We start from the raw sequence: 17395 nt of genomic DNA on the forward strand, positions 1-17395 counted from the left end.
ATTTACGGGTAAAATGGATATTTTGGATTTACCACTATTAATTTTAATAGCCGCAATTTATCTACCTAAGGTTTTGCCACATCGTGATCGACCGCAATTTATCATATGTGAACACGCAAGTTTGCATCCTCTCTGTATGGTATGCGGGCATCGTATTTTGTCTGGCGTGTAAATATAGTTTTTTCTTCTCTGCCCAACATCTAACTTAGGTTGTTCAATGAAGCATAAATTTGACTAGATTATCAATCTACCTCGATATTTTGAAAACAAATCAAATGCTTTTGTACAAGTATTCTAAACCAACTTCAATCAATCCGTTCTCATCATTATTGAAGAATTTCTATGTAATTTCTAATATAGACCTCATCCAATGACGCGATTTATGCAATTATTGACCTAACTTCTATGTAATTTCTTCTACGTACACCAAGTTCTTGGACTTTCGCCTACTTCGGCCTCGCTTAATATAACGTCCGCTGAGGTGGCTAGCAATGTCCGTTATAAGCCACCTAGTACTTGTCTTATGAACGCTTACACACATGCATACAAAGACTCTAAGAGTGTGTTTGGTTCAGCATTTTGCAAGCTTATTGGAAAAATGCAAAGTAGTTTAGCCTAAAGGACTTTAGGTAAATGTAAAAGTCGTTTGGTAAACTATACTTTGAAAAGCAATTTTGAGATAAATGTCATTTGGTAGAAAACACATTTGAAAAGCTCTTTGGATGATTAATATTAGTTTTTTTAAAATTTTATTTGTTTAAAATTGAAAAAAAAATAATGTATACAACCTTTTAAATATAAATTTTGACAATAATACTAAAAAATCAAATACATATATATATATATATATATATATATATATATTAAAAAGACCAAACCCTTTACTGGAATTTTTTAATTTGTATTTGCTTAAAATTGAAAAAAAAAAAATGATGTATGCAACTTTTTAAATATAAATTTTCGCAATAATGCTAAAAAAATCAAATAAATATATCTAATTTTTTTTTTTTTTAAAAGACCAAATTCTTCATCAAATTTTGAATACACACACACACACACACATATATATATGTATGTATGTATGTATGTATGTATGTATGTATGTATGTATGTATGTATGTATGTATGTATATTAAAAAAAAGACCAAATCCTTCGTTGAAATTTTTTAATTTGAAAAAAATAATGCATGCGACTTTTTAAATATAAATTTGAAAATAATGCTAAGAATTCAAATACATATATATAATTTTTTTCTAAAAAGACCAAACCCTTTGTCGGAATTTTTTAATTTTTACTTGTTTAAAATTAGAAAAAATAATGTATGCAACTTTTTAAATATAGTCTTTTGACAATAATGCCAAAAAAATCAAATATATAAATAATTTTTTAAATACCAATATATATTTAATTTTTTGAGCATTTATATATATTTGATTTTTTAGCATTATTTTGGCATTTAAAAAAATAATAACTATGGCAAAATCATAAATTTAAAGAATGAGTGAGGATAATTTTGAAAGAAAAAAATAAGTTTCAGCATTTGACCAAATGCTGAAAGCTCAAAGCTAGTCCTTACTGACATTGGGCTTTTAACATTCCCAACGCTAACTTTTACTTGAAAATTATTTTAAAATGGTTGTCAAACAATCAACATTTCACTAAGGCTTTGGAGGCTGAAAGCCCATTATGAATGTTGAACCAAACGCACCCTAAATTTATAACGCACTTTAAGAAAAGAAAGAATTATCCATCAAAGGAAGCTATTATCTATACTCATTCTCATCATGAAACGGGTCTCGTGCAGCTTTTCTAACTTCCTCTATTAATCTTTTTGTTCACTTTGTATTAATAACATCCAAACCACATCTTTCATGCAATGTAAGTTCTCGACAACGAAATCGGCACGTCTCTTGGGAAGATTCGTCTTTCGTGCACGACATATATGCGCATCAAACGACATTCCACAAAAATGAATCATATCGTAATTAATCATTGCTTCGAAGAAAAGAAGGCAAGAAAATTAGTTGGGAAAAACCCTAGAATGACGAACAAGATGACCCATTATGCTGACCCTTCTCTTCTTTCGTCACTATACTTCGTCATCTCGATGGCAGTGACATCAATCTGATCAAAATCAACCCAAATTCTTCTACTGGCCACCTCAAAGTCGTCGTTCTTTTATATTATATATCTCACATTGTAGGATCCAGTCAAATAGGAAAACTTAAGAAACTCGAACTTGGACGGACGCCTCAAAACGTGTCGCACCTAACATTTCCATTTGAAAAACGTAATCATAATTTTAAGAAAACAAATTTTGACCGAAGACAAAAATTTAGAATAAGCATATAGTGCTTTCTAACCCAAAAGCGAGCATAACACGGGATTGACCTTCCACGTAATATTAATTCAAGTTTGTGATATAAGTAATGTTAAAATTAGCGGGTTAAGCTTCCCAATTGTGGGTGAGATTTATTTATCCAGACAATGCTCTTGATGGTAGAAAGTATCAATTTGTATACAAATAAAAAGTAGGAGAGCGGCTCCATAGTCTACTCTATATATGTGCATGCGATTCTCCAAGAATCCAGGCTTTCTTGAAGTTTCATAAAGCATAAACTAGAAGACACCCGATACCACACTAGGAGTTGCTTATGTTTTCACACGTTCGACAATTGAAAACAGCCGTTAAGTGGACACGTGCCTCATCAAAAACTTACTCTTGGACATCTATAGGTGGATGTAATTTTATTTCGCTATATATATATGGAAAAAAAAATTGTCCAAAAGGTTTTAACATATTATATAATGGTTAATTCAGTCTTAAATTCACAATTTGGCTACGTTAACCCTAAACCTTTTCACGATTTACTAATATAGTATTTCAGGCCAAAATTGATTAAAAATATGATATGTAGACACTAGAGGTGATTAAAAATAGGATATGTAGACATCAGAGGTCCATGCGACATAATCAATGCTAAATTAGATAACTTTTACATTTTTTTTAATCTGCTGAATTGTTTATATTTGTTCTTTCCTTTATTCTCTCTGTTCTTTCTTTTTTCCACCGTGGAGTGACATCACCGGCCATTGCCAAGGCCCCTAGGATCCTTGTCGGCCATTTCAGGGAAGATGAATAGTGGAAAAAAAGAAAAAGAAATAAAAATGTTCATGAAATTAAAAAAAAAAATTATCCAAGTTAATGTCGATCGTGTCAATGTTAACTATGCCACATATGACAATCCATTTCAATGTTAGTGATGGAAAATTGTTAAAACTAAATTAGTCAAATTAAAAAGTTTAGGCTGAATTAGCTAATGTACAATAGGTTAATATCTTCACTAGTATTTGATGAAAGACTAAATCAAATTAATCATACAACTACGAGTCAAGAAGCTTACAATGCGACTTTGTGATGCGACGTATTTTTCTCTTATCTAGGCCTAATCCTTTGTCATGGACTAGGACCTTACAGATCTAATAATGCATCATTGTTTATTGAAATATGTCCTACTTGACATATAATTGTCTATGCATGATCCCTATGAACACGAAATCTCTCTATCCCTTGAAAATCATATGGGGGAATGGAATCCTGAATCCTGACACTTACAGTCTCGGTCTATAATCACTTAAATGTATTTTTGTCTTATCACGAAGCCATTAACGATAAAAAAAAAAATGTCTAATCTCCAAATTAAAAACATATATTCATCATTTCCTAAAATTTAATACTACAAAAAACCTTAAATAATGTCTAATGTTATATAAATACTTCGGACTTTTTTTTTGGTATTACAAAAAATCCTAAATTAAGTGAAGTGTTACTATTTATTTATATTTTGTCAAAAATAGCTGTTTGAGCATGTAGGCCAACCTAACCACTATTACGCATGATGTTACTAATCTCTTCTAAACTTTAAGGACATTTTATGTCTACCACTATTAGGTAGCTTTAATTATTGACCTAAGCTGTCGTGTTGCCATCAATCTCTATCTACTACAGCATCGACATAACTGGAGCCACGCCATATTATATGTCAACGTAATATGAATCTAGCTCAATCTTGTCAAAACAATTCAAATGCTTTTGCATTAGTATTCCAACCTAACCTCTATCAGTCATTTCTTATCGTTATTGATCAATTTTAGGTCACCTCATCCCTTGACCTGATTCACGTGATTATTGATCAACTTCTAGGTGTCTGGACTTGATCTCTTGATGTGATCATGCGAGCCAAGCCCATGCAACGTGGATTTTCAGCAACGAATTCGGCACGTCTCCCGGGAAAAATATAGGTTGCGTACACGACATATATAAGTATATAAGCATCAAACGAACAACGCATAAGAATCATATCATAATTGATCATTGTTTCCAAGAAAATTAGGCAAGAACATTAGCTGGAGAAACCCTAGCATGACGAGAACGAGATGAAGTATTATGTTGATATCATCATCTCGACACAAAATCCTTCTATCAGCCACCTCAAAGTCTTTGTTTTCTCGTATTGTATCTCGCCCATTACATGATCTAGTCAAATGTGAAAACCTAGAAAAAGCTACCAAAAATAAAAATAAAAATAAAAATAAAAATAAAAATAAAAAATAAAAAATAAAAAATAAAAAAAAAAAAAAAAAACAAAAAACAAAACAAAAGGGAAAGGCAAAGAAAAATAGGAGTCGATAGCTCGAACTTGGATGGATGCCTGACTTGTCACACCTAACATTTCCATTGAAAAATGTAACCACATTTTGAACAAAAAAGATTTGGACAAAAGAAATAAATTAAAATAATGCCACTGTAACTTTAAAAGCTACCTTCACTTGGAAACACACACAAAAAAAAAATACTAAGCATTTCATATGTTCTTTTTTTCTATTTGAATTTTGTGAATGAGGGAAGTTGCTACTTTATATTGAAATTTATAAATTAAAATGATTTTATCGACAAGTGCTTTTAATATATTTAGGCGAGGAGAAAATATTGTGCTCGGGTACTTGTTAACTTGGTATGCCGATGTATTTCAGAGCTCAAAGGCACACGATTATATTTGTGTATTCCTTTTATCGCTCCATTAGCATTACCGGTCAATATAGCTAACCTTCCAATCTTCCGATCGAAAGGGAAATTTCATGCCGCATGACAATCTACCTTATCAATCACGGAGCGCACGCATGCTCAAGTCGTACTGAAATACCTAGTTTCAACAAGGTATATAGTTCCTTAAGTTTGGCCATATTATTAAAGTTTATAGAATTTTCACTATTTATAACAAGTAGACCGTGTGAAGCCCATTACGCGAGGGATAGGTATTGCATAGTTAGTGAACGAGAGAAAATAATAGCTTCTCTTAATTTTGGAGTGCCGTAAACTTTCTTCTTCTTTTTTCCCTCAAATTATATACAAGACTTTTTTTAGTGATTTACTATACTCTTTTACTTCTCATGCTGTCTACCAATATAGGAAAATTTCCCTCTTCGGTTTTCTTCCATATAATCTCGTTTTCTTTTCCTCGAAAATTTACGAGAAAAAGAAAAAGAGGAGACAATGGAAATAAAATGAATCGAACCCAACACTAGCCTCAGACCAGCGGGGCGGAGTTTACAAATCATAGAAAAAGAAGTAGAAAAGGAATTGAACTTCAAGAATGAAATGAAGAAAATGAAAACCATGTAGAAAAAAGCTCTTATCTTGTAGAGATTGGAACGTGCAAAGAAGGTGTGTGTTTTTATTATTTTCTTGTGAAAAAGTTAACGCCTCTTTTATTTTGCAGGAAATGATTAATTTGAAAAATATTTTCCTAAAGCAAATCGTTTATAAAGTTTATAAAAAAATGAATGAAAAAAAAATATTTTCATTATTTACGAAAAATATTTCGATAAAAATGGTTATTAATAATGAAAATATTTTTCATTCGCTAATCATTTCGAGAAATCATTTCTAAGAAATTATTTTTTAAATCGTTTGTTATCCGCGAAATAAATGAAGTGGCAGCTCACTTATATTTTATATTTGGAAGTAATTAAGGCTGGCGAATCAAGTTTGGCCATCAAGATCAACTAATGAAACCACTGGGATTTGCCCAGTGGGCACCCTTCCAAACATGGAAGGGGAGGTGGGGTTCAAATCTCCACCTTCTCGGGAGGGATGGGGTGGGGACGAGTAAGTTTCGGGAGTGGGTTTCGCTCCCACGCCTGCAAAGCGGGCAAAGTGCAGAGTAAGTGTAGAGTGTAGCGTAGAGTAGGACTGAAAAAAAAAAAAAAAAAAGATCAACTAATGAGAAGAGACTTTGTCTTCATAGTCAGTACGGGGACGCTGGCCTTGTGAAGGCCATTCACTGAATGGAATGCAGCATGATAAAACGCACTGATTTTTAGGTCTTTAGTCAATGTCTTATTTTTTTCGTTCAACTTTTAGTCAAGGTTCAATCCCCTTTATTTTCGTCTAAAAGTTATTCTCTTTATTTTCATTCAACTTTTAGTCGATGTTCAATCCCCTCCATCCCTCCTTTTATTTTTCGTCGCTATTATCTCCTCCACCTAGTCCAATTTTGGCGTCTAGCAAAGCGAGCGGCCAAGGAGATTTAGATTTCTTTTTCTGCACAATTAGGTACGATATTGAGCGATCGGAAAAACATTGCATAAACTCAGTCCTCGTAAATCGACACGATCGTAGCCATTTAGTCAAAATTTCTTCGGTAGAGGATCTATATGAATATGATTTGTGCCTAATTTTGTCCTATTGATTGGATATATTGTGGAGTCGTTCTGCTTTCAATATAATCCAATATAGGAAGAGACGACTGCAACCCAAGTTTCACCTTCTTCGGGAACGACGGATATATCACTAAAAAGCCATAATGAAACTCTTGGCATTAGGGTTTCGTCCTTCCTTTCGAGGGCTAAAGATTGAACCTTGAATTCGATAAGTCTAAATGACCATTCAACTTTCACTTTCTTGAAATCTACACACGGTCAAATAAGCTGCACATCTTGAAACCTGCTGCACATTATTAGACGTCCTACGACTTCCAATAGTTAATATGTTATAAATTTCATACCACTTAAGTTCCATTTGTTTGGTAAGAAATGAATTATTTAAAATATATTTTTCTAGAAATGATTGCTTGTATCGTTGTAAATATGAATAAGTGAAATTTTTTTTATTGTATATGAAAATATTTAAACATAAATTTATATTTTTCAAATCATTCATTTTCATAAAACGAATAGAAATTTAATTTTGTAAAATGAGAGCCTAGCTAAGTTACATAAAACTTAAGCAATCAGGATGATTTTCGGAAGTGACGCATGATGATGATTGATTACAACAAATGAACTTTCCCAAATAGGAAAGCTAGAAAATAAATTTTTGTCCCAAGGCCATAAGTGTCAAATCTAGAAATTTAAACTACGGAAGGGAAATGAATTCGAAATTTACACATGAATAGTAAAATTCACCCATATATAATTGGAATATAAGAACATAAAAAAATGACTAGAATTTTCATGATTAATGCGTCACGCAATGTTATCCCAGTGAGAAAGAGACAAACCATGCTGATTCGTTAGATTTTGTTCACAAAGAACTTAAGTAAGCTTGTATGTATCCACATTTATCTCTTGTTTGGGAGAGAAGGTAAAGTGAGAAATGAGAAGTGGATGTAGAAAATTTAGAAAGATTTAACTTTTTTTGTGAGAAAAATGAAGGGAAAACTGAAATTTTGTTCCACCAACTCCAAATTCATATCCCTCTCCTCTCTCATAAATAACGCTTTAAGAGAAAATTTCAAATAAGATCCCAAAGTGTAATTATTTTTTTTTAAAAAGACATAAAGTGAACATTATCTCAAATAAAGGCCTAAAGAGATTTTTTTTAATCTCATATAAGGGCATTAACTTAAAAGCAATCAAATCTTATTTGCAACTAGGGTTATTTTAGTCCAAGGATTTTTTCTTTCCTTTTTTACTCCTTGTTTTTCTTTTCTATCTTACGCCTACTTCTTCACTGGCATCACCTCCTTTTTCACAATTGCATCAGATTCCTCACCAGCGAGCTTGCACAGGTGCAGCAAAATTTGAACAATTTAGGAAAAGAAGAAATGGAAAGATATTCGAGAAGTTTTGTAGTATTGCAAAACTGCAAATTGCGTACTTTAGTTTTGCAACCTCCCCACTAGCAAACTTTGAATTATGCAATTTCACATCCTCGCACAGGGACTCATTTATTTCGACAGAAGCTGTATTAGAGTTATTTGCCACCAGTCGCCTTCTCCGACAATGGAATCTTCAGGACACCTAGGAACTCCCGGTAGAACAGCCGCTTTAGCTGCCACAAAAAGACTAGCATGATGATGAACTTGAGAATCAAGACATGTCGATAAATGGGTTTTGTTTTATTCCTTTTGCTCGTAAGAATGTATTTTGGTGATTAAAGTAACAGTTTCATGTGCTCCCCACCAATGAAATTGGCTATGCCGTGATAACTTTCACTCACTGTTTCTAAGAAATGTTCTATCAGGTCTAGGTTTCTTGGGAATGTTCTGTTGGGTTTGGGTTGGAATATACAAAATGTTCATAGACAAAGTTTGCATTGAGGCGAAATATGTGACTTCTCAAGAGAGTCCAACTGTGTAGTGCATGCTAGTCACTACAAAGGTTGCTAAATCATTCTGACTTATGATTGAAGATATTCACCATCAATAGCGATTCGAATAAAAAAAAAAGCATAGCATTCAATCTCAAAAATGGATGACTCTGGTTCTACGCATGTACAAACAAATTTGCTCTCTTTAACTCGACATATTATTTGCACAAATTTGAGAGAGAATAACGCTCTGTTTGTTTGCACTTCTTTTTTGTTTTTAAACACTTTTTCTGTTTTTTTGTTCGCAGGAACAAAAAAACAACGCGTTTGGGTGCGTTTCTGTTCCTTTTTGTTCTTTTGTTCCTGCGAATAAAAAAGGAACAAAAAAAAAGAAATAAGAAACACAAATTTTGTGTTTCTTATTTCGAAACAAAACTTAGAAACACTTTTTTATTTCTTCTTCTTTTTCTTCTTTTTTTCTTTCTTTTTTTCTTTCATCGGTCGCCGGCCTCGCCGGCCATGGCGGCGACCGGCCGACGAGGGCCGGCGGCCTCGCCCGGCCCACGGCAAGGCTCACCGGCCCCGGCGAGGCCGAGCTCGCCCGGCTGCCGGCCGAGGCGCCGCTGGCGGTGGCCCGGCGAGGCCGAGCCTCACCGACCTCGCGCCGGCTGGGCGAGCTCGGCCTCGCCGGATCCGGGCGAGCTCGAGCTCGCCCGGCCAAGGCGAGGCCGAGCCTCGCCCGGCTACGGTGAGGTCGAGCCTCGCCCGGCTACGGCGAGGCTCGACCTCGCCGAGGGGCCGCGAGCCTCGCCGTGGCGGGCGAGGCCGCCGCCCTCGTCGGCCGATTGCCGGCCATGGCCGAGGCCGCGACCGGCCAAAAGAAGAAAAAAAAAAAAAAGGAAAAATAAGAAAAAAATAGAATAAATAGAATAAAAATATTAAAAAATAAAAGAAATAAAAAAAAAAATTATACAAATTTACCAAACGTGTTTCGTTTATTTTTATTCCGGAACAAGTTTACCAAACGTGTTTTTTTGTTCAAAAATTGTTCCCTGGGAACGAAACACTTTTTCTATTTCGTTTCCTAGAACAATTTTTAAACAGAAACGCAAACAAACGCACCTAACATGACAAAAAGAAAAATGTAAAATGCTCAAAAATCCCTTAAACTGCGCATTTCACTTAATGAATCGGTACACATGAGTATCACAAAGATTCCAGAAAGTCCTCTAATAAATTTGGCTTAGGAACTTCAATTCGACTTCTCCTTGCTAAGACCGATCATAGCTTGCGTGAGGACGAATCTGAGTTCAAACATCAACGATGATGAGGACAACGAGCTAACGGCTTACACCTCGTCATGCTTGACCACGACCATGAGATGTGGGTGTCATATCGAGTAGAGCGTTGCATCTTGGCCCGTCCATGCTCGATCTGATGCTCGGATTGCCTACCATCTTTCGACGAAGGTATTGGAATTGCTGTTAAGGGCGGTGGCAAATAAGGTTGAAGGCATTGATGGCAAGGTCAGCGGGGACATGGAGATGGCTCTGGAGAAGGCGATCTGCAGAGCAACGAAGATGGAGGCATAAGGATGATGAAGAAAAGAAAGAGACATGAAGAACAAGAAAAAAAAAAAAAAAAAAAGGTCTTTATACGAAAACACTCCTGTCTGCAAATAAGATTTGGCTAGTTTCTAAATTGAGATTCTTATTCGAGACTCACTTTAGGTCATTTTTTGAGAAAAATGTTCCACTTCATGCCCTTATTTATAATCTTACTAAGCCTTAGGTTTTATAAGTACATATTTATTAATGTATGTCTCGAAATTGTAGCCACATCTACGAGATCTAATCCTATTAAAGCATGTGAAGGTCCAAATATGAAAGTACAGGATTTATGGGCACTCGGATTTTGAGGCGTTTCCAATTCCAAATTGGACTCTATTTCATGTGTAAGATATCTTAGTGAAGTCGGTCTCAATCTGGGTTCATGGCATACTTATAATTCAAGGGGTAAATTTTACGTTTGATTGTTTGGTAACCGCACAAAAGTTACTCGCATACCATTTAATCATAACTGTATAATTCAGCGATAAATTAGTTGATTTTTTGTGGCTTGCTCTCCTTATGAAGTAAGTATCAATATTTGCAACGAATAAATGTAAATCTCCCATATTCTCTAATGTTCTTCGTTGATTTTTTCCAACAATTTCGTTCTTTCATATTAGATTCGAATTACAACATCCATCAGCTCCCGCCCTATTTCACCACGACATAAGCAAAGATGCTTCTGGATATATTGTACTAGATGCTTCCACAGATTTTCACTCTATAACCCAAAACACATGAATGAATGAAGGAAGGAAGGAACGAACGAACTCCAAGTTTCGAAAAATCTTTAGCTTGACTGGTGGATGTCGGCTGATGCTGGTAGCAAAACATAGGCGTCGTGCAACAGTCGTGTGTCAAAACATAATTGGGACAGGACTCTGACGAGGAGAAAGAAGACAAGACGATGGTCCCTATTTTTTGGTTCACCAGAAATCACACCTTCCTCGATCCGACCGGGTGACTGACCGGCCGAGCTTCAGCGATGGCGACAGGACGCAGACTAAAAGAACGTCCCATCGTCGAGAACCGCACACGTGTTAGGAGATGGAGAACTTTCCCTCTTTTGGTTCTTGGCCTTTGGCTGTTCGACTTGGACGGGTCGACTTTCCCATAATTTTTGTGTTCATCGCATGACCAAATCGTTTGGTATAATTGGAGTTGAACTATAATTATGTTGTGATATTACTGTGTTGTGAAGTGCTGCAACTTTTATGTTTGATAAGCCTATTTTAGAGTTACAACGTCTCAAAATTGAACGAGACAATTTCTCGAAATCTGCTATCGGCTATTGTAATTTTGTAAAAGGTGCAGCTATGAGCCCTATGAAGTGTTTGTCAAGCGACGCTAGGGTTTTCTCTCTTCCCATCAAGCCGTCGCTCAAATATCCTTCAGGGACATCCCTAAGGGCTCCCTCTCCCTCTTCCTCTCTTTCTCCTTATCTCTCTATCTCCTCATCTTCACGCTAGAGTTTTCTTCGTTGATTTCGCGGAGTCGCCGTGGACATCTTCCACGGAAGTGGAGAGTTTTGTCACGTGATCTCATCAGTTTGAAGCGAGAGTATCTCGGAAGAATCTGCTCTTTCGAATCCACTTGCTTGCTTCGACTCTAGTGCTTGCTCCTTATAGTCGTGCGCTCCCCAATTCTTCACCTCTACTGTTGCTTTCAGCAGCCGGCTTATATGAAAGTGATTTTGTGATCAACTAATATCTCTTTTGCAAATCTTTTCTCCTGACCTCAAGCTATAGATTTAGATTTGGGTGCTATTCTATTCTGATCTAGACATAGATCTGGAATTATCGGCCGTCGGTTGTGTTTTGTTGCTATGACAGACCCATCTTTGAGGAATAAGCAAATCTCTACAGAATATACCAAGTTAATTTATCTTTCAGATTTTCTTACTTTGTGGGGTTTGCATATTTATCTTGAAGTTATGTACATCTCCTTTATGTGAATGAAAATTTTCATTCTAACCAACAAAAAAAAAAAGTTGTTTGTCAAACATCTTATAAAATTTGCAACATAACTTTTCATGGTTGAAGTCGATATGAAGAAGTTATATCATATAGTCTTGAAATATTGTTAAGGAAAGTTTTCATATTTGAAGTATTGTTTACATATATTTGAAAAGAACCAATCCGTTTAAACCTTCAACAAATTATCATTTGATTGTTTAAATGGTGGTCTGCAGATCCCCCCTTCTTCTTTTTCTTTGGTAAGGGTGATTATCTTATCTTCCATCTTTAGTTGGATGAAACTGCTTCTAACCCCGTCTCAAAATTGATGGTAGACATGATCATTAGGTGAGGTAAGCTTAGACTCTAAGAATGAGTGCTTTTGAGGCAATTGTTAAGTATATTTAATAAAAAAAAACACTTTCGATTTTAAAAGTACGTATCATCGGACACAATTAAACTAAATTATATTAGTGGAGAGAGAGGGGGATGGTCATTTATGTGAAATGGAATAAAAAATGCACGAGTGGAGGAAAATCTACTCATGAGTCGCAAGAAAGGAGTTATGCCTTGGTGTCCAAGAAAGCATGATGATAGTTATTGTCACATTGTTCCGAAAACGAGCTCGACCTAATTTGGTAGTGAGATGATTGGTTGATTCCATGAAGTTTGAAAAAAACGAGAGGCGTGCAGCAAACTTTGAGAAATGGCACCCCGCCCCCCGTGGGAATGACGTGTGATCCTACATGGGAGTTAAATTCAATGTCATGATGGTATTGGACAATGATTGAAAGACACGGACAAGGATTCAAATTACATGAGAAGAAAACTTTTTCGAGCTCACCTCGTGGGCTCTTGTCTCCATAATCATCTGATCGCAATGAATGAAAGAGTTACAAAGTCCTACAATTATTGCACGGACCTCAATTTAGCCGTAAATTTTAATTTTAACAATTTATTTCTAAATCTTTGCATTAAATTTCAATATGGTCCTTTTACCAAATTTTCCCTAAAAGTAGCTAACAAGGAGGTCTAATCATTATCGGTCATTCTTCATGGCCCATCACCATATTTGAGATTTTTGGGCAAAAATTATTCGAAAAGACCTCATTGAAATTTCATGCAAATATTTAAAAATTAATTGACATAATTGAAAAGTTTATGGTTAAATTAGCCTCTATTCAAAAGGTTTAGAATTATTCAATTTTCCAGATATTTTTCCATTTGCACGTACATAATTTGTGAGAACAAGATCTATGTTGATAAGCACAATCAACATAATCAAGAGAATAATAAATGAGTGTTAGGTACATTTTGTTTGGCTGAACAAGTAAACGGTAGATGCACCCGTGCGTAATCGAATTTAGTTATGAAATAATATGTAATTTCGTGGAAACAATACAATGGTTGCGCATGCTGCCCCTAGTCTGTTTCTTAAGGATAAACTTACATTATTGCAAATAATCTATTATTGTTACAATTATTATTATTATCATCATAGTCATCATCTTCCATCAAATGTTTATGTCATCAAGGTTTCGTGTACGAACTTGCAAATCGCTTCTCAATATAAAAGAAAGGACGAATCAACGTGCTCATTTCCTCGAAGATTTCTTGAAAATGCCACACATACAAAAGGACACTATAATTTAAGTTAAGATATAAAATAAAATATAAAAAATTCTCCATCAGTCCCCTAATAATTTAATTTCTTCTAAAACAAACACACTAAGATTCTGGCAAATATCACAGTCAGAGACTTTGTGCACATAGATTGAATTTCTCTGGGGATTGTGCATATGTCTTTTTTGATTGTGTATATTTCTGATTAGTTATAGTCATCGTTTAAAAATATAAACACCCCATGTAACTTTGCATTACAGAGTACGTATAGAAATTACAAAATTCACTATTTCGTATATATTTATCTATTTGCACTGTCTATGCGAGGGACATTTAAAATTTCTTAGACTAAAGAATTGCACGGCCAATTTTCAAATAAGAAGACGCATGGGTGACAAAAGAATACTAAGATCTAAACCCATTCTGGTTACCTAATACCAGCACTACAAGCTTCATTGCAGTTTCTCAGAAACAGCAGATGCTTGACTGAAGACTTGGGATAACTGCTATATTCTTTTTCTTTTTTATTATTCTTATCCCACTTGGCCTGTTTTATATTCCTGTTGGTAATGATTTTTCCAATCCCAAGGATAGGTCATCAAACTTTATTTAATTAAAATAAATTTTTTGGGCGCATCTAGGAGATATACACCAAAGCTGGAATAAATTTATTTATGGGATCTATTAATCCCCTTTCAACCGGTGTATTATTGAGTCCAAATCCCCGAATACTAAAAAGGTCCTCAATCTTAATACCTGTGTCCACCCTTAGTCCTAGGAAACAAGCCTTATACTTAAACATCTCATTTGCATATTCGAATCTTAGATTGGTGACATCGGGATATTGTGCAAAAAGAACACAGTGTCAGTAATGATTGCCTTCTATAAGATGATTAATTTCATTAATAGGTCACTAATATATGCACATGTGCCTATGCGGGTAAAAAATTGGGCCAAAAAAAAAAGAGTAATGGATGCACAGAAAATTTATTTAAAGATTTAAATTAATTCTGAGAAAATGAATTTTTATTTTAAGAAAGTGGAAAAAAAATGACTGTAGGTTAAGAGTTCGTTTGTTTCGTGGAAAATGAATGATTTAGAAAATATCTTCTAAAAATGATTACTTGAAATAATTAGTTAATGAAAATTATTTTCATTATTGAAAATAATTAATGCCTAAACATTTTCATGAATGATGAAAATATTTTTGTTAATTCATTTTTATAAGCAATATAAGCTATCATTTTTAGAAAGATTTTTTCAAATAATTTATTTTGCCCGAAACAAACGAAGCATAAGAGATATTTAGATCTAACTTTGGTTAGTGAAAGATGAAATGAATAACAAATTCGATGCACTAACTTAATTGAATTATAATTTACCTATTGTGCAACACTACAAAGCTACATGAATATCCATTGAACTTTCTTTATTTTTGGAGAATCATTGAGATTGGAAATTGTTTTAGCTTTGCTTTTTTGGATAGTGGAGTATTGCATAATGGAGAAGAGATAAGGGTAAGACAAGATTGCTCTCAAGTTCATCCCGCAAGTAATAAAATTGCTCCTAAATATAATAGACAAATGCCTCAAACCTCGAAATACCACACCAACGAAACTCCACTCACAATTATTTATATAGAAAACACCCATTCCATCAAAACGTGATGGACGTGGACCCCATCATCTTCTTTCAAATTTTTTGTTTCAATCATATTCTAACTTTCAACTCACTTTTAAATTTTTGTTCTACGTGAGAATCAAAACTTTCGCTGGGCGGCTACAATTGATCAGGTCAGTCCTTCATGACATCCAAGCATACTGGGCTAGTGTATTTATTTTACCTACAGCAGTCTTGGATCAAATCAAAAAAATTCTTAGACAATTCTTATGAAAAGGCCCAGAGTTGGGAAGGGGGGGGGGTGCAAAGGTCTCTTGGGAGGACGTGTGTGCCCAAAAGAAGAGGGGGGCCTTGGCATCTGTAGGCTTCAAGAGTATAATAAGGCTGCCATGTTAAAACATATATGGATCCTGTTTACCGATAAGGAATCTTTATGGTGTAAATGGATTCACTCGACCTTCTTAAAAGTGTCGAATTTCTAGGTGGCCAAAAAGCCGACATGTTGTTTGTGGGCTTGGAAGAATATCCTCCAACTCATGACTGAGTTTCGAAGCTCCTTCTATTGGAGAATTGGGGATGGTTGCTCGGTGTCCCTCTGGTTTGATAACTGGCACCCCAAAGGTCCTCTGAACTTGTATTTTCCGAATTCAGCCATATATACATCTGGCCTCTCTAGGCAGGCGATGGTGGCGGACCTATTCACCAACCGTGGAGCTTTGACCAAGTTGGTCTTGGACTCCTGGGCAGAACCCCTTCCCACCCTTTCTCACATCTCCGATCATTTTGGTTGGAAGGGAAACACCTCCCACGTGTTCACAGTGGCCTCGGCTTGGGATTTGACTAGGAGGAGGAAGACTCGGGTCTCCTGGCACACGTTCATATGGAACAACTCGATCACTCCAAGGTACCAACAAAACCTTTGGTTTATTGCCAAACACAGACTTCCTACCCAAGCTTTATTATTATCTTATGGTAGGATAGAAAATGCCTTGTGTCCCTTCTACAATGAGGTGTCGGATTCCATAGACCACCTATTTTTTCGATGCCACATCTCTGCTAGCATCGCCTTCTTTTGGGCCTCCAGATGCAATCTGCCATGGCGAAATAGTTTGTGGGTCGAGAACCTCAACTGGGCCGTCTCCTTCCTTGCAGGCAAAGACTTCTACAAGTTGCTCGCTTCTCTTTTGGGCTCTTTGTTATTTCATTTGGTAACACAGGAATAGCATCCTCTTTAGAGAACAACACTTATCCATTCCAGCGGTGAAGAATCAACTCTTCCTTCGCATGGGTGCTTCCTTGATGGCTCGTAGCTGGGGTATTGATCCGATCATTTTTTTAGCTGGGGAATCTTCTACTTCGGCAGAGCCCTAGCTTGGCGTTTGCTGTCTGGACACTCTTCCTTCGCATGGGTGCTTCCTTGATGGCTCTTCACTTTTGTCGTTGGTGGATGCAAGTGTAGATTGTGGTTCATCTGACCTTCTGTGGCCTCCCACTGCTTTCATTTTCCTTTTGCCATTATTTTGGTTGTTTCTGCTTCCTTAGGCCCGCTTTTGCGGTCCTCTTTTGCATTTGGCTCCCTTCCACTCGCTCTGACTGTTGTCTTATTGAGTACAAGTTTTGTGTTGTCGAATCTTTTGTAATCTTTGGTTCAAGCTATATATTCTTACCCTTTACCAAAAAAAAAAAAAAAAATTACACTTTAACTTAATTGCCCCTACCCCAACCCCTCTTAAATCCCCACTTCCCCTTCTCTGTGAAAAGAATGGCCATTGAAGCAAATCTCAATGATTTCTTCTTTCAATTAAGCCCTCTCATTTTGGCAATTCTCCATAAGATGAAGCTCACCTTAAATAAGTAAATCCTCTTCTCAAGAATACTAATCTTATAGACTATGTACAAATGCAAGCTAAAGCATATGGAGTACAAAATCTCTTATACTCTCGATAACGACATAGAAAATTGAATCTACATCGTGTTCTAGTTGATCTAGATA

The sequence above is a fragment of the Eucalyptus grandis genome, chromosome 5 (assembly GCF_016545825.1).
Source record: "Eucalyptus grandis isolate ANBG69807.140 chromosome 5, ASM1654582v1, whole genome shotgun sequence".
In the NCBI taxonomy this organism is placed as follows: Eukaryota; Viridiplantae; Streptophyta; class Magnoliopsida; order Myrtales; family Myrtaceae; genus Eucalyptus; species Eucalyptus grandis.